Consider the following 19,547-nt stretch of genomic DNA (forward strand, 5'->3'; position numbering starts at 1 on the left):
TCCAGCTGTTAGTTGAGGCTAACATGGAGGCTTCAATGTCCTGCGGGTCAATTGGATGCTGGAACATTATCCCTTGCGACCTCCTGTTGGCCCATTTGACTTGGGACATTTAAACTGAGCAGAGATACCGGCACCCCCTTCCGAGGGAAGTATCTTGCGAAGCCGGGTTCCCGTAGCTGGAATCAAAGTGGTTCGGCTCCGGAAACCCCCTGCTTCGAACTTATGTAACGAAAAACCTGAAGATGAGTTGGGAACCTTTTTATTGTAGAGCAACTCTACTGATGGGTACGTGCAGTGCAGTGCTGTTTGCCTCTGAGTTAGTTGCGCAAGCTCATTAACATGCTTTTGGTAATCCTTCAGAGGTAAATGTTCCTGTACTTTCCATTTCCAAACTCGGTTTGAGCTGTTTATGCGAGCAGGCTAACACCTGTTTGAGCCAGACATTGTCCGACCGCAAAGTTATAAAGCATGCCGTGGCAGTAGCTCTGACCCTTTCATTAAAAGCTGCATCACATTAAAGGGTTGGTCAGCAATCTAGTTTGCTTCCTTAGCTGATCTAACCACACTAAAAGCAAACACTTGGCTTCTTTTGTTTTTCTGGAAATGAATTACAGGGTGCATTTCTTAGGGAATTTTGAATCATTGAGTTTTTTAACCTTTTGGTCCTTCTGATCCTTACCAGGGTAGGGGCTGTGCCTGTGCAAACTCTTGTTGAACGTGGTGATATCAGACAAGATGGAGAATCCTGAGGAAATCAAACCTTAACCACTTGTTTGTTTACTAACTATAAAAGAAAAGAAATAAAATACGTATAGGTAATATATCCATTAAGAGGCATTAACCACCCCATATGGATCTGCTTAAATATATCGCTGCCATTATTACACTTTATTCCTAGGAACGGTTACATAGTTACATAGTAGACGAGGTTGAAAAAAGACTTCCGTCCATCAAGTTCAACCTATGCTAAATTTAGACAACAGATACATTATCCTATATCTATACTTATTGATCCAGAGGAAGGCAAACAAAAAAACCCCATTAAGGGGAAAAATTAATTCGTTCCTGACTCCAAGAATTGGCAATCTGATTAATCCCTGGATCAACATCCTTCCCATGTATACTTATTTGGTATATCCCTGTATAACTTTCCTTTCTAAAAAGATGTCCAACCTTTATTTGAACAAATCTATTCTATCTGCCATCACAGTCTCCATGGGTAATGAATTCCACATTTTAACTGCCCTTACTGTAAAAACCCTTTCCTTTGTTTCTGGAGAAATGTCCTTTCCTCCAACCTTAAGGGATGGCCCCGAGTCCTTTGTACTGCCCGTGGGATGAATAGTTCTTTTGAAAGCTCCTTGTATTGTCCCTGAATATATTTGTATATAGTTATCATATCCCCTCTTAGACGCCTCTTTTCTAATGTAAATAAATCTAATTTAGCTAGCCTCTCCTCATAAGTTAGAATGTCTATCCCCTTTATTAATTTGGTGGCTCTTCTCTGCACTCTCTCTAGTTCCATAATGTCTTTTCTTAGGATTGGTGCCCACAATTGTACTCCATATTCAAGGTGTGGTCTTACTAATGCTTTGTAAAGGGGCATAATTATGTTTACTTCCCTTCCATCCATTGCCCGTTTGATGCAAGATAAGATCTTGTTTGCCTTTGCAGCTACTGCATGACATTGGGCACTATTGCTAAGCCTGCTGTCTACAACCACTCCTAAATCCTTCTCCATCAAGGATTCCACCAATATATCTCCATTTAATTTGTAAGTCACCTTTTTATTCTTGCTTCCCAAATGCATAACCTTACATTTATCTATATTAAACCTCATCTGCCATTTACCTGCCCACGTTTCCAGTCTCTCCAAGTCCTTCTGAAGAGAAATTACATCCTGCTCTGATTCTATTACCTTACACAATTTAGTATCATCAGCAAAGATGGAGACTTTGCTCTCGATCCCAACCTCAAGGTCATTAATAAACAAGTTAAAAAGCAGGGGTCCCAGTACCGATCCCTGAGGTACTCCACTCACGACTTTAGCCTAACCTGAAAAAGTTCCATTTATGACAACCCTCTGTTGTCTTTCCTTTAACCAGTTTTCAATCCAGGTGCATATATTATTACTGAGTCCAACTTTCTTTATTTTGTACACCAACCTCTTGTGTGAAACCGTATCAAAAGCCTTTGCAAAATCTAAGTAGACCACATCAACGGCATTACCCTGGTCTAGATTCCTACTTACCTCCTCAAAGAAACAAATAAGGTTAGTTTGGCAAGATCTATCCTTCATAAATCCATGCTGACTATTACTAATAATTTTATTTTCCATTAGGTATTCCTGAATATTATCCCGTATTAAACCTTCAAGTAGTTTCCCTACTATTGAAGTCAGGCTTACAGGTCTCTAATTTCCCGGTTGTGATCTAGCTCCCTTTTTAAATATAGGCACCACATCTGCTTTATGCCAATCTTGTGGTACTGAGCCTGTGGAAATGGAGTCCTTGAATATTAAATATAATGGTTTTGCTATTACTAAGCTTAACTCCTTGAGAACTCTTGGATGTATGCCATCGGGGCCAGGTGCCTTATTTACTTTAATTTTTTCAAGTTGCTTATGTACTTCTTCCTCAGTTAACCAATTGTTCATTAATATGGAGGTTGTGGCTTCCTCCTGCGGCACTACTATTGAACTTGATTCTTCCCTGGTAAACACAGAGGCAAAGAATTTGTTTAATACCTCAGCTTTTTCCTTATCTCCAATAATCTGCCTACCCATCTCACACTGAAAGGGTCCTATATTTTCTTTTCTCATTTTTTTGTTATTAAGGTACTTAAAGAACATTTTAGGGTTGACCTTACTTTCTATTGCAATCCTTTTTTCATTATCCATTTTTGCTAATTTGATTGCCCTTTTGCAATTTTTGTTACATTCCTTATAATTCTGATACGATGTCTCCATCCCTTCTGACTTAAAGAATCTAAACGCCTTCCTCTTCTTGTCCATTTCCTCCCCAACCTGTTTATTTAGCCACATTGGTTTTGACTTATTTCTTTTATACTTATTACCCAAGGGTATACACTGATAAGTGTGTTTTTCTAACAATGTTTTAAAGACTGCCCATTTATCTTCTACATTTTTCCCTGCAAAAACATCATCCCATTGTATTACTACTAGATTAGACCTCAGTTTATTAAAATCTGCCTTTCCAAAGTTGAAGGTCTTTGTTGAACCCAAGTAATTTGTTTTTTGATAATTTATTTCAAATGAGACCATGTTATGATCACTATTACCCAAATGTTCCAGGACTTGAATATTTGTTATTACTTCTACATTGTTTCATATGACCAAATCCAGAACTGCCCCTCTCCTGGTTGGTTCCTCAATAATTTGGGTCATATAATTGTCTTTATTATTGCCCCTTCAAGTTGTGTTCTCTCCCCCCACCTGTGGAGTTGCCCAATTGGAAGCTGCATTATGATCTCAGACGGTCACCACTTCCTATTGGCTGCCACAGTGAGGATGACCTCAAGGATCCTTGGAAATTGGGAATTTCAGAATTAAATTGGGAGTGCTGCAGTTCGTATCTGGTGGACGCCTTGTTTATAATTTAGAAAAAAAAAATTACATCGGGGATGGAAAAATCCTGGGTGCATAAAATGTCCTCCCTGTACTGATTGACAGGTCAAATCACCGCTGCGCCGCTTGATGAGGATAGAGGGGGATTAAAGTTGGGGGACGGGGTTATTCAGCAGAGATGAGTGTTTGTTTGTGTCACACACACACTCGTACAGAGCTGACAAGTGGGGAGGGATAGTGGGTTAGCCAGAAAGCCCCCTGCACGCTCCTAAGTATTTTATATTTGTGGCCACCCCTGATTTTAGGTATATTTATAACACGAGCAGCGTATATTGCTGCATTAAGGTCTTGGGCGAGTGTGGTGTTTGCAGTATTTCATTGTGCCTGTGTTCTATGTTGTATAGCTCTGTATGCGCCAAACAACTGCAAGATCTTCACAATGCCCGGTAATATGGCAGGTATTAAAGTTCTCAAAAATAACCTAACAACTCGCTGACAAACATCCAAAACCACATGTTTTAATTTTGCTTTTGTTATCTGTGCACGTGGAAATTAAAGTCATACAGTAGTAGAAGTGGTTAAGGGACTTTTCAAAAGAAAAAGAAAATAAAGTTTCAATTTGTTCAATGGGCCATAGTAGATTTATTTATGTAGGACAGGTAATGAGGGAGTGCACATGGACCACACATTTTAGGGCTTAAAAGGCCCATATTTTAATAATCTGCGACTGTCTTCTCTGTGCTCATGTTCATTACCTGTGCTTTGGGAGGTAGTTACTATACCTATATTACTAGTGTTACTTCACGCTATTAATTTATTTCCAATATGACAAGTCAGATGACTGCCTGTTTTCGCATATTTTAAAGTTGAAAACTGCAGTGTCAAATTTTGTCACTGCGACTGTCTATTTTCATTATTTAGATTTCTTTTCAAAGCATTTAATGGAATAAAAATGTCATCAAATATTCAGGTGGTTGTAGTTGGTGCGGACGTTTCTTAGGGCTGGTACCCGCTGCGCTCGGTGGCGCGGGCGGCCACACGAGCGTTCCCCACCAGCAGGGGAATCCTCCCGAGCCGGTCCCCCCTGGCTGCACAGCTCACTACACGCTGTGACGCGTCAGCCATTAGGGGATTCAAGAGAATTGTAATCCCTAGTGTCGACGCGTCACGTGGTGTGGCTGTGAGCCAATGAGGAGGGGAGGCTTCGGGAGGAGGGGTGGCTTCGGGGAGCGGGGAGGAGTGTGGAGGGAAAGCAGCGTGAGTGCCTGTCTGTGTGTGTTTGTATGTGTGTGTCTGAGTGCCTGTCTCTGTGTGTGTCTGCCTATCTGTGTTTGTGTATGTGTGTGCCTGAGTGCGTGAGTGCTTGCCTCTGTGTGTGTGTGTGTGTGTGTGTGTGCATGAGTGTCAGCGTGTGAGCCCGCAGCATCTCCCGAGCCCGAGGAGGGGGGGGGGTAGCGGGTCTCTCCGCTTAAACCACGCCTCCCCTCCCACTCCAGCCCCGGCTCCCGCTCCCTACAGACCGCATATCGCGGTCTGTGTCTGTCTGCAGTGCGGGCGCGCCGACTGAGGGAGCGGGGCCTTAGCCTTAGGCTGCGCTTATGGCGACAGCGACGTTGCGTCAAAACAAATGTATTGCCACAGTCGCGTGCGCTTATAGTAAGCGCGGCACGGCGTGACGGCTTGGTCGCGATTGCTGGAAGTCATCTCTATTTAATTTTTCCAGCGACCGCAGCCTAACGTCACCGTCGTGTCGCCGGCACTATAAGCGTAGTCTTAGGGTCTCCTCCTTGCATTTCTATTTGATACTCGCACTTTAATATATTATCCTCTTAATTTAGTAAAGTAGCAATCCCCTCTTTTAATTTATCACCGACACATGGAAAGTGAATACTAATTTTTTTTGTGTGCAAAATCCTGAGTGCGCTAATCATGTGTCTGGGTTTAGCGATTTCATGTTGTCGTGTGCCGGGTCCAAGTTCCCTGTCGGCACAGTGCCTTCCAGATGTCTTGTTTGTTTATAGGATGGGGCGTGCCGTTGCCGGTTGGTGCCAGGGGTACATTTTTTGTTTTTGTTTTTTCATACGGTGTGTATATTATTATTTTGCACCACCCCGGGTTGGTGGGGTATGTCTGTCACCACTCTGCTAAATGATGCTGTCCCCACAAGGCCTCATATAGCCGTATCTGTTGGGTGTAGCTCCACGTCACCCCTTGGGGGAGGGGTAGTAAGTATCTGGAGAGCCTCAGTGATATTTTTCAAGCCCCTGTTCTTGTTTGCTTGGTCACTATTCAGATGGCTGATATTTTTCAAGTCGTCCATCTGTCCCCTGTATTTTTGCATCAGCAGTTCCATCACTGTGCTCAGCATAAAAAAAAGTGAAGTGTAGCAGGTGCCTTATTTTATTATTTATGATTTCTTGGCATTGGACGTGGGTGAAATTGTACGTTGGTAAAATGTATGAAAATTGACTTATGTGCCTTTGAGAGTGAACGCATGATTTATGAAAGCCACGTTTAAAACGTTACCTGCTGTGAAATAGCCAGCTGTGCTGCCACTCCAAATCTGTTATCATGTGTGCAAAGTGAGCGTGTTTATTCCCGCTGGTATTTCTGTCGTTGTGGAGGTTAAAGTTCATTCCTATCTCTAGTAAGCAATAAAAAGGCACCAAGCTCAATGTCTAGGCAGGTGTGGCCAACTCCAGTCCTCAAGGGCCACCAACAGGTCAGGTTTTCAGGATATCCCAATGACTGAGCCACCTGCGCTGAAGGAGGGATATCCTGAAGACATGTCCCGTTGATGGCTCTTGAGGACTGGTGTTGGCCACCCTTGCTCTAGGAGTTGATGGTCTTTGTGTAGCGAGCAGTAAAGCGCATTAGGACATCTTCACACGTAAATTACTTCTTTGCGCCTCTGCCCTGTTCGGTTGGTATGAGCTTAAAAGTGGCAGCCTGCTCTGCTCACTATTAACCCTTAAGGTGCTCCAAGACAGTCATGTCATGGGGTCCGGCACACCAAGAGCCCCATTACGTGTTGGCCTCGTCACGCCCTTAGGGGAGATTGCGTGCAGGAGCGCAGGGCGCGTTCTGTACTAGAGGAGTGGAAGAGGACGCCTTTTCCGGGTTAAGGGAGGCTGAGATCATGTACATGATTGCACTTTTGCCGAAGGGGCCGCGGCACTCCGTTGCTATGGACCTTTTTGCAACCAAAGGGTTAAACAAATGTCTGTCTTTTTGCCATTGCCAAGTGCATGTGGTGCAATTCGTAGCAATCCCGTCCTTTTTTCAATTCTGTAGTTGCGTTCTGGATAGATCAGCTGCTAAAAATTTGCCTCTGGGAGGTTAAAATGGCTGTTGTCATTAACACTTTATTAAGGCTACAGCAGTTGCCAAATAACGGCTGAGATCTCGGTCAAAAAATTAAGAATGAAAAATGTTTTTTTTTTATGCGGTGCTAATCTATTTCTATCAGGTTACGGTAAAATATATTTTATTGTTTTAGGGGATCCGACAGCGGATTTAATATTGGATTGCATTATTTTTAGCTAATGTCTTGTTGCTGTTGCGTGCAGTAAGACCATACACGCAGTGATTATCTACCACTCACAATTCAGCCGTTCCTTTTACATATGTGATTTTTGAACCATTGAGTCATAAATATAGATGGATATATTATAAAGATATATTATATACATTTTTTTTTTTTTACTGAATTAAGAGGTGGCCCCACTTATTCAGGGAACCAAAAACCAGCAAATCTGTATAGCTGGGTGCTTGTGTTAGCTAATAATCTTGATATACTGTACTTTCTATATGTTTTTAATTTCCTTTTGCAAAATACAAATCTATTAAAGCAGATCTTTAATGGATTAGTAAAACTGTGTTGATGGGGAACTGTTTCCACGTATACGATAAGCTATTTGTAATTTCCAATTATAACCATCTGGTTATTTTCTGTATAATAGGAATTGATCACGACAGAGCAGCATAAGTGAACTGCATCCGCTAGCCTGTAACCCTTCAAAACCTATCCATTTCCATTAATCCTATATGGGCCTCTTCAGCTGGTCAGCCAGCTCTGAGAAACCCAACAAATAGGTTGTCGTACTGAAGAAGAATGTAGTAAAACAATACAATACAATTAAAACAAAATATGCACAATAACATTAAACACACCTGTTGCTTTGAGATTCTTTTCAAGAGCCATACACTAACACATGCTTAAAATAAGTCATTTGTGTGTCATCAAGAAGTAGAAATATTTTGCAAGGAACAGTAATGTCACATAAACCTTTCCTGTCTCTGTCTCTTCAAAGAGATGTGGTATATGTGGTGCTCAGAATCGAACCGGTAACTTCATGTACATATTATTAATAAGACCATAAGCTTGGTGGTCTGACGATGACGGAGTGCCCCTCAATAATGCAATAAATGCGTGATGACTGTAGGGGAAGTGACAAGTGGAGTCAGTTGGGACAGCCACCGTGATGTACACAATAATCACCCTGACAGTATAATAAGAAAGGAACTATGTCCATTGAGTAGCAGGATTTGGATAAGGCACATTGGCACTTTACCTGCTCATCCAGGGGGTACTCTCAGGATCAGTAGCGTGCAGTCCATCAAATGAGGAGTCCAAGAGGGTGGTTGGTGTAGACAGAGCACAGCTTCAGACGCCCTGCAATGTGAAGCAGGGAAAACAAAACCAGGCCACTACGCAGTAGTATCAAAAAAAATGTATTAAGCCAGAAAACACATACAGGGAACAAAAATAGGACAGATAGAACGCACCTACGCGTTTCGTACAATAGTAGGTGCGTTCTATCTGTCCTATTTTTGTTCCCTGTATGTGTTTTCTGGCTTAAAACATTTTTTTTGATACTACTGCGGAGTGGCCTGGTTTTGTTTTCCCTGCTTCACATTGCAGGGCGTCTGAAGCTGTGCTCTATCTACACCAACCACCCTCCTGTCTCTGTCTCTCTCTGTCTCTCTCTGTCTCTGTCTCTCTGTCTCTCTCTCTGTCTCTCTCTCTGTCTCTCTCTCTGTCTCTCTCTCTGTCTCTCTCTGTCTCTCTCTCTGTCTCTCTCTCTCTCTCTGTCTCTCTCTCTGTCTCTCTCTCTGTCTCTCTCTCTGTCTCTCTCTCTGTCTCTCTCTCTGTCTCGCTCTCTGTCTCGCTCTGTCTCGCTCTCTGTCTCTGTCTCTGTCTCTCTCTCTCTCTCTCTCTCTCTCTCTCTCTCTCTCTCTGTCTCTGTCTCTGTCTCTGTCTCTGTCTCTCTCTGTCTGTCTGTCTGTCTCTCTCTCTCTCTGTCTGTCTCTGTCTCTGTCTGTCTCTCTCTCTCTCTGTCTGTCTCTGTCTCTGTCTCTCTCTCTCTCTGTCTGTGTAAATTATACGATATCATACAGAAATCGAACCCAGGACGTTTCATATGCTAGTACCAATTCTTTACCTGCAAGCCAAGGGATTTGTGTGATGTCAGACTCTAAAAACAAACTTAATATATAGTACACAGTGCAATCCACTGTGCTGTAGATGTTAAGTATATTTATAGAGTCTGTTTTATCACACCAATCCTGGCAGGTAGGGAATTGATACCAGCATATGAAAGGTCCTGGGTTCGATTTCTGCATGTATATTATATAAAATGTGTTCTTGTTCAATTCTCACGTGTGTGTGTGTGTCCCCGTTAGGAAATGTTTTTAAATCAGGAGCCACGCTCAGACCGCGTTATAAGCAGATCCACGTTGTAGCGGATTGCGCTATTGTGTGTGTGTGTGTGTGTGTGTGTGTGTGTGTGTGTGTGTGTGTGTGTGTGTGTGTGTGTGTGTGTGTGTGTACGAAATGCTATTTTCTTCATCTCTAACGTGTGTCCTCCTGGGCACTTAATATTCAGATGTTTGTATCTCCTGAACAGAGCATCACATTTTTAGAAATATTGGAAAGGACAAGGCGAGCGATCTCAAAGTAAAATACAGAAAGGCAATTACCGGTAGCGCAGACTTTAAAAAAAATAATATAATAATAAAACAAAAGCTCATACAGCCTGTATTGCTACTTTGAGCTGAGTGACCTGGGCCTTAAAGCTGCAGACTAAACAATATCCCACATGTATTTTTTTTACATTTTTATTATAATAAATCAGTTCTGTACTATGAGAAAATACTTGTAGTCGTTAAAAAAAACAACTCTGACATTTCTGATGTATTATGTAACAAGCATTTTTGATTCTATGGCAACCATTTACAAAGTCACCCTTCCTCTTCTGAAACAGGCTCTGGCACACCCCTTTTTGAGCCCTGCCCCCTCTCTAGCAGTTCACCAATTGTATCTAGTGACTGCCTGGTCACATGATCTTCCCCCCAGAACTTTGCATCTTTGGTTCTCTTTTGCTGCACTGACAGCCATTTAGTGAACCCCCAAGCAAAATCTTCGCCGATCGATTACAGGAGAACGGATCACTTGGCAATTTAGCTAATTACTTATTGTGTGGATTGTATTGATGCACATATTAAAGGGGAATATAAATGTAAAAAAACAGCAGCTTGGACTGCTGCCTTAAAGCAGCACTCCAGTTTTCTTTCTTCTAGTATTAGGATTGAAGCAGGGGCTGTCCGGAGCTGAACTACGTTCATTTCTGCTCCGATGACACCCTGCTTCCTGAGATGCTTGCCTCCGTAGGGGGTGCCAGTATCTCTCCTATTGGCCCACAAGACGCGGGGTATTTAAAGCCGCTATTGTTATCCATACAGCCCAGTTGGAGCTGCTATATGAAGATATCGGCACACCCTACAGAGTATCTCGGGAAGCAGGGGTTCCCAGGAGCTGAAAGTAACACAGATCAGCTCCCGAGACCCGCTGCTTCAATCCTGTAACGTAAAAAACAAAACCAGAAATGCAACCTGGAGAGCTGCGTTCAAATGGGTCACAAAAGATGTTCACATTGGTCGTCCTGTTATTTCCCTGCTGCTTTCTCCCCAGTTTTTCATGGTTCATGTCGCTGTAGCTTTTAACATTTATTTTTTTCTTTTTCCCCGGAGGGACTAATAATGCATTCCATAGAAGCGGTAAAGTTTGCAGAGCAACTTGTAATGTAGTTTAAACTTAAAGCACTACTGGTATACCCCACCCAAACAAAGTGCCCCCACCCCCAGGTTTAAAGTAGGGGATCCAGAGCTCAACCACATGAATTTCAGTTAGTTGCTAGAGGTTTATATACGGTGTATTACCCCTGGAACTCACCAGGTAAGGTATCTTTTTCAGGTGCTAGTAGAAACCACTACAGGATGATGCAACTATAAACTATAATTAAAGTTGCTGCACACTGTTACAATTCAAAAATAGTATATTGTCACAAACCTTAATATAGCATCAACATGTATATAATCTCTTCATAGAGAGAGAAATACAGTGCACGCACACGCTACAATATTCAAATTACAGAGATTATGCTGAGATTACAAACGCAGACGTCCATTTAGTCCCCACCTAGAGGGCAAATTGCACATTAAGGAGTGAGGACATTAATTTGTAAGCATTATTTTTAAGATTGTGTTAGTGACACGATAAACAACAACAATCGCTTGAAGGTAAGACGCAAGTAATAGACTTACAAAATGTTATAAAATTAAAAAAAAAAATTGTTTTTGATCTTTTTTGTAACCTACAGTTTATTGTATTCAGTCTTAAATAGTATAATGATAAACTGGAACAATAGTGATGTGATACCGACCAATCTGCTATTTGGGATACTTTGAGGAATAAGTAACTCATGGCATGCTTGTTGGGGCCTGTTGTCACCGTTGCTGCTTTCAAAACTTTGTTCCCCTCCTCCCCCTTGACCCATACCTGCATCCTTTTTTTTTTTGGTGTGTTTAACACCCCACCTGGGAAAAAAAATAATAGTATTTGGTCTAAATAATGTATTTTGTCTCAAGCCCATCCCCTCACATAAAAAGAAAACTTGATCACAGTGGATCCCTTAAACACAGGGTGTTGGACTACCTGAATAAATTGTATTCTTGAAAAAATAAAATAAAGATAAGCTGTAAATTAAATTGGTTAAAGAAGAATACCCAAGAAAAACTCCCTTTTCTTCCACGTCCTCTGACAGGCCAGATTGGAATAGCTTCTCCTTCCAGCTGGGGTAGGACAAGAACTTCAGTGACCAGTATAAAGGTGTGGTCCATCCCTGGTCCATTATTCTTGTCCTACCCTAGATGGGGGATGGATGCAGGCGTTCCGCTTGCTAAAAGGTTTTCCTCTTGAGGAGGGTTTCCTCTGAATTATCTGCTGTATGGCTGCCGTTTGCGGAGGGGATCCAGCGGTACTGCAGCCCCGGTAATGGCGCTGCTCTGCAGCTTCCGGCTCAGCGCAAGGGCCCGTGCAGCCTGCAAGGGTATTAGAACTGGTCGGAGTCATTGTGGCACAATGCGGCTCCGTCCATTTCCGGTTGGAGGGACATGGAGAACGCTGGATCTGTACACCAGGTAGTTGTCCCATTTTCTTCCTTATCCACTGTTCCTATGGGGCAGGTGTACTGGTGTTTTTAAAATGGCAGCTGTAGCGAGGGACCATTGGCCTTGGCAGTCTCAGCAGGCGGCTCACGTGATTTTAAGCCTAAAAAGGCTGTTTAAGAATTGTAAATATTGTGCTGAATCTGATGTGAAACTCCACACTTTATACGAAGAGATTTTGTTCAGACTGCCTTAAAGTGATGGACGAGGAAGGGCTTTCTCCGTTACGTTGAGTGGATGAAGACGTTGCTTCAGTCATTTGACAAGGTTCAGTCTGACGCACCTGAAGAGATCCAAATCTACGGGATCTCTGGATCTGGAGTGTCACGTACGGCTCACCGGATAGCACATGACCTGTATATGGGACAAGAGTTAATACAGAGCTACGCATCTGATTCACTTTTCTCCATACATAGACCCTCAAATGAATCCCATTTCCCCTCAATGCATCCCAATATACTATCTGTCAAGAAAAGCACACTTGTGAGCATGTGACATACAGCAAGGCCCCGCTTCTTGACGATCCGCTGATACGGCGGCACCGAGAAGGGGGCCGCCATGTCTCCTCAGAAGCTTTTGCCACCGGCGCGCATGCGCAGAACGTAGCTTGCGCGCGCAGAACGTAGCTTGCGCGCGCAGAACATAGGTTGTGCGCGCACAAGGAAAAATGCCGGGTTGCGTATGCGCACAAGGGGGAAAATGCCGGGCTGCGCATGCGCACAGCTGAAATTCGCCAGTTCTGCTTTCCGCCGATTTTCACTATACTGCGGGCCTTTAGAACGGATCCGCCGTATGCCTGAGGCCCTGCTGTATATGCAACCAGGCTTAATACACACATCCAACTCACTGCCTCAACTTTCTCCATCGAAAGGTACTTAAAATGAGTTAATCTTTATCCATGCTTTGTTACAATATATATTTAACCCACTGCCACCACTCAAGAAATATCAAATATGTAATAATTTGCAGTCTCATGATCCCTGTTTATTAAGAAAATTATGCAAAATGTGTCCGAAAATGTAAATTACAATCTTCAAAGCATACAACAGTTCAATCGGAGCCCAAAGTATTACTTAAACTTTAAAAACCGGTGCCTTAAAGTCCAAATATGTATCCAAAACTGCAGATAAAAGTTGTGACTTAAACTTTAATATACAAAAAGTACAGAGCTTCTAACACCGGTATATCCAATTTCATCAAAAGAATAAGGATAAACAAAGAATTCCTATACGTTGCCTCTAAATATGTATAAGGTTTCTTCCTCACAAAGGTATTGAGTTGAAAAATATGAAACTTCACATCTTGTTGACGTCAGATACTCCCTTGGTTGAAATCTACTTCATAATTAAAAGTAGGGTTTTATATTACAAATTCTCTTAATTGAGAACATAAACCCACCTTTGTGTTTTCAATCCACCACTTTCATCACTCTGACATTTTTACGATTTTAGAAAAAAAACCTTTTCTTTTGACATTTAAACGTTGCCTTAATATATAAAATACTTCATAACTTTGTTTCCATAATACTAAGATAAACACTATCTTCTCTGTTGCGTCTGTGTACATAAGATACACACCTGAATGACATATGATCACCTACTGTCTATTTTCACAGGATAAACAGATTTTAGAGATCATACATAGAAAATCTAGGGTTTTGGTATAATTTGATTTGTGTAATTGCAATGGTTACAAATATCTATTCTTGTAACGTTTGGCAAACTATCAACTTTTGGGTCTGTAGTGCTAGATGTGCCCCCATATACTCTGCAGAATCCCTCAAAGAATGCCCTTTTGGGTACATATAAAAGGGTCCTGTTTATTCTAGTCAGGGAAGCCATATTTCAAGCCCCCCCCCCAACCCCCCTCATACAAAACCAGATATCCTTTATCCTTCGATCAGTACCTAAAAGTAGTCATGGATGGGCAGTTAGTCCTGCAATAAAACAATTGATGTATCTTTAAGATGATTTGTAACCAACGTTAACCTCGTGTCAGATTTGATTAAAATGCTTAATATCATGAGATCATTACATGGAGTATGAGGTTTTTACAAATGATCAAGGGAGTTATGCTGAGGTGAGGAAGAGGAATGATCTTCATCTGAGTAAGGAGGAACCCAGAATGAAATGGGAGCCTTAAAGTTAGACTCCATAGATAAACTGATTAAGAATGAGGGCAATTCTGAATAGAAGACGCAATGGTAAAGTAATCTTCAATGTAATTCCTTAGGCTGCGGCCCAGCTAGCGCTGAGCGGGCGGTGCTTGGCGAGGTGACTTGCATATATATATATATATGCAAGTCCCCGCTCACGCGATGCACGCCCGCGTATGCGCGGGCACACACGCGATGCGCTTAAGTAAATAAAAAAATTATACTTACCCGCTCGCTCAATATTCTGCAATGCCACCACCTTCCCCCGCGCGCGAGCAGACGCAGGACACCCGCCACGCATGCTTTGAGCGCAAGCGCGCTCAGCGCTTGCAGGGCCGCAGCCTTATTTAACATTTAATTGAGACCCTTTCAGCGTTGGCATTGTTTAAGGATATCTATCCCAGATAATGTCAGCACTAAGTCTGGACATACAAATTGTATTTACCTGTTAAACACAGGCGTCTCTTACCAAATGAGCCGTATGTCTTTGATCCAAGATATATATCAACTTATAGAGCCACAGATTTAAGGACATTTTTATTGTTTAAATACTATTCCAAGTGTTTAAATATTTTTTTTTTTAAAGCTTTTGTTTGCATTCCAGCCATTCATTCCTTTTACTGTGCACAGCCACTTGTTTTGCTTCGTTTTACCTCTCCATGCCACAGGAAGCACGCTAACGGAACTTCCATCATCAGGGATCCTGAGAGTATTGTGATACGCACTTAGCTCTGTGGGTACTATTCAGCTATATATGAACTTTGGAGAGAATTTTGTGTTGTCCTTTGGAAGGCAGGTGACACAATTCTCGAGACACCTGCAGCCCAGCAGTTCTCTGTTTCTAATAGAGCTGACCCCAGTACATGCCTAATTGTGAGCTCACCCTACCTGCCAAACATCTTAGATCTTTTACTCATGATCTATTTACAAATTATTTTGAAATAACCCCAAGCCACTACAGAAACATTTTGTTTATATCATATACCATCAACACGGTACCTTGTACCTTTAATTTTGGCTGATACAACACAGCAACTGCCATATAGGTTTTGAAGCACTGGTACTGGACTTTGGTCCTTCTTTTTTTTTTTTTTTTGTATGCACATGATGATTTAAAAAACAAAACAAAAAAAAAACTTTTTATCCAGATTATGGCTGGATTATTAATGTAGAAAAGAGTGATCCAGTTCTTTGTAGTTGTCAGCCAAAAAGGACTTGTCCTTGCCAGTCACCAAAGCCCTCCAGATCCATAAAAGAAGGTAACGTCTTCAGGAAGTTTCCAAGGTTGTCAAAAATGCAGTTTATGCATATGATGGAGCGCCTCAATTCGGTAATTAAAGTGGTATCTTGGGCCATGTTCCATTCAAGACAATTACACAAAAATTTCCTATGATTTGGAGGTCAACGAAATCCCACGAATCACATAATGCGGTTATTCTGGGCCATGAAGAGCAGTCTCCAGTCAGGGACCAAGAAGCAGAATTTGTCTGCATGATTTCTGCTATCTGGTAGGTGTTAAAAACCGACACGTGTCAAACGATGGGTAGCTGTCTACCATAGCAAATTACTTCCGTCAAGCCAGGAGAAGTCTATTCCCATCAATCTGCTGGAGGTCCAAGCTTTATTTTATTCCATTAAAAGTCTGCAAGGCATGTTACGTGGTTCCCCATTCAAAATCCTGTCGGACAATGTTACATCGGTAGCATGTCCCAACCTCCAAGGTGGCGGCGTTCAGAAGCGTCAAAGATGTTGGCCTGGGCAGAACAAACGGTTTCATGCATCTCCGCTACATATATTTTGGAAGACAGAGTAATTGCGAAGCAAACTTTCTGAGCAGACATCTGGTTCGGCCAAGACAATGGGAACTAAATTAACAGGTGTTAGATCAGATAGTACAGAAGTTGGGCCGATCGGTGATGGATCCGATGGTATCGACACACAACAGACCCGTTCAGATGTATTGAGATGTTGGGATCCGTGTGCAGTGGCATGGGATGCCTGCACGATGTGCTGAAGTTCTCATCCGGATTACATATTCTTTCCGTTACTGCAATCAGGAGGGATAGGACGCAAGTGATATTAATAGTCCCTTACTGGCTCGTGTGAACCTGGTTTGCGCATCTCGTAAGCCAATCTGTAGCAGTGCCATGAACTCTATCTGCAATCCCAACGTTATTGTCCGGGTCCTATACATCATACAAACCCTCAATTTTCTAAAATTGACGACATGGAAATTGTGAGGGGAAATTCCTAAAGTTTCTGACCAGGTAATAACCTTGATGCAGCCTACCAAAGTGGAAACTTTCCAATGTAATTTTTAAATGGTCTTGGAGTTCTTACAACAAAGAATTTATTGGATTGAAACCAGCGTCCGTAAAGGTCCAAGTGGCAGCATTGTGAGATTGCTCTGGTCCCCATCATTCGTATGTTTATTAAAACTGCAACCAGGATCAAACACAACTCCCCTCTAGTCAAACTGAATAGTGAAACATTCTTGTTACAATGACTGGTTCTGACGCAGAAAAGTGATCACACACAAGTAGCACTGTGATCGAATCCATGGGCGCGCAAACTTATTTTGCTGCGCCCCCCTGTCTTGCTACCTCCGTTCCTGTGTCGTCAAATGACGACACCGGGTCTTGTGACGTCACATGACCCCGCTGTGTCATTTGACGCCACGTTGCCATGGTCACGTGTCCAGAAGCCGGCTAAACCTTGGTAAGTAGAGGTTGCAGAGGCCTCGCGTGGTCCCCCGGCATTTAATTTAAATGTCTCAGGGAAGAGCGCGAGACCTCTGCAGCCACCTGCACCCCCCCCCCCCAAAAGAAAATCTCACGTCCCCCAGGTTGTGCACCTCTAATTAGTGAAAGATTTCAAAGTGTAATTCTACCTATTCTGAGAACAGTTTGAGAATCGGTGCCTGTGGCGCTCACTGGTGCCTATGCAGTGAAACTATTCCCAAATGAACTCAATGAGAACGTGAATAAGAAGCTAGTGACCATAAGAGAGCCTTTCTCTCTCTTTTTTTTTTTTATTTGTCGAAATTGATATAACTCGAAGTACTGTTGTAGGGCTGCTTTTACCATGCAAAGCTCCTTGTTCTTGAACTCCTGGTTCCCTACACCCATAGATCATTGCTGCTACTTTGTGACTCGCTAGTGTTCTTGAAATCATGTAGTATTCTTTTTAAATTCTGTTTTTGCACATTTAGGATTTCATACAGTTCTGTTATCCAGCAGGAAGCAAATGTCAGCGCAGTCTTTCCCTTTTAATTTGGAAATGAGCTCAACAGGTATTGCCCATGTTCTGTAATCCTCGGCTTGGAGCGATGGTTCCAAAACTCTTTCCATACTTTTTAACAACCACAATCCCTTTCATGACCGCCTCAATTTTGTATACAGTACATCTATATTGGTTGTTTAATTGAAGAATAAAATAATTACGAATTATAACCTCCCTATTTAGCAGTAGCTTGTGTGTTTCCCCCCCCCCCCCCTCCCCCCATCTCTTTTCCACACACTGATTTATTTCTAAACATGTTTTCTTCGTTTTAATGAATCCCCTCCTGCCTGGCTCTCCAAATCTGTAACAAAGAAAAAACACAAAACAAAAAACCTGCATTTTATGTTCTTAGGGGAGGCCTAAAAGAGACACCCATACATGCGACTATCAAAATATTGTATTTAAAATCAACCTACTGTTACTATATAGTAGTTATTACAAACTGCATGTTGGAACAGGGGTCTCCAAAGTGTCGATCACGAGCGACCGGTAGCTCGCTGGCTGCCGGGGGCCCAACCGGCGCTGCAAGTTGGGCTGGCCAGAGATCAAGCCCTAATTCTGCGTCTGACTGCCAGGCCTCTAGTTGCTGCCGGCCCTCCCGGGCCCCTCTGCTGTTGGTTCGTACCGGACGTTAGTGCGTGTTTGGGGGGAGTGTTTTCAATGTTGAAAGCTATGTCTGATAAATGAAAATTATCTGAAGCTACTACATTACAGAAAAGGTTGGAGACACCTGTTAGAATAATGCATATTACCAGTTGACCTCTGGGAAGATGAAACGGCATCCCGCATCCCTCATCCTCCTACCCAAATCATTGGTGGTGTTGGATAATTTCTCTCTCTGGAGCTGCTCCGGTCTCTAGCTTTTTATGCTAGTTTTCGGGTACCTCTGCTGACACATGTCCGTGTACAATTCTGATTTGAGTAGATTTTCTGGACAATCACACTAGTTCCAAGATACTGACAACTGGTGAGGTGAGAACTTGGTATTAGATCAGCCACCAGTGCCTCGTATTTATGGCCCTCTTGTGCTAGTATTACTATACAGCTGTGTATGGTTAGAAATGTTATAGTATGAATGTTTGCAGTTTCTCGTATAAATCAGGAAGGAAGCTGTTTTCCCTGTGAATCAGATGCTACTGGAATGCAGTTTCTTTCTAGATTTCACACCTTAGTGTGTGTATCTATATCTGACCTGAATGTGTTTACATATGCGCGCGCACACATTTCAATATTCAATTTTTGTTTTGTCTGTGATATCAGCATTAATGCAAATTTCTAGAAAAGTGGCCCTGACTGACCCTATGGGACCCAAAACATTAGTACTTCATTCCATATGTATTCCATACATTATTGATTAAGAATGTTATTGAATGCTTTCACGGTCACCTAAAAAGCTTCTCGGAAACACAGGGCTCTTTAAATTGCTAATCATTTCACACTTGTAGAATTTTCCAAGAAATAAATTAATTACCTTGGTAGCATAAACATATTTTTTCCCTTCCTGTCCATGAGGGTTGTCTGCTCTAAAAATATACTCTAGGCTCGTATTGAAAATCCTCTGGGGTTTGCAGATGCTGTTCAAGAATACATGTAACCTAATCATTTCCTCTGCTGCCTCCCAATTTGGGATTTTTTTATATTGCTGGTCTTAGTTAGTGTAGAAAGAAATTCCCTTTTGGTTTACAGCAATTTTGAATTTGGTGTCAGTAGAAACGCTCGCACGTTGCAAATTGGCAATAGCCGAGGTGGAAATGTACATTTCATATATATTTTTTGGACATCTAGAATGAAGCTCGAAAGCGGCAAATTTTAGGGGTTGTATAGATCCTCTAATCTCCGAGACATACTTCAGATTTTGTGCAATTGACTTCTGAACAATTCCACGGTTTCTGATGTTCATTGCAACCAAAAACACAATGACAAGGCCATAAAAATTCTGTGAACGCCAGTTGCCAGAAATCAAAATTTATACCTGAGTTGAGCAACAGCCATGTAGGACTTTGCTAATGAAACTGC

The 19,547-nt window shown here is 42.2% G+C and overlaps 1 protein-coding gene across 10 annotated transcripts in view; it reads left to right on the forward strand.

Annotated features, from left to right (window-relative positions):
* The window catches only part of EPN1 (epsin 1), a 65,077-nt gene that overhangs the window by 11,494 nt on the left and 34,036 nt on the right, over positions 1–19,547 (forward strand). The window lies entirely within an intron of this gene.

The sequence above is a fragment of the Ascaphus truei genome, chromosome 6 (assembly GCF_040206685.1).
Source record: "Ascaphus truei isolate aAscTru1 chromosome 6, aAscTru1.hap1, whole genome shotgun sequence".
Lineage (NCBI taxonomy): Eukaryota > Metazoa > Chordata > Amphibia > Anura > Ascaphidae > Ascaphus > Ascaphus truei.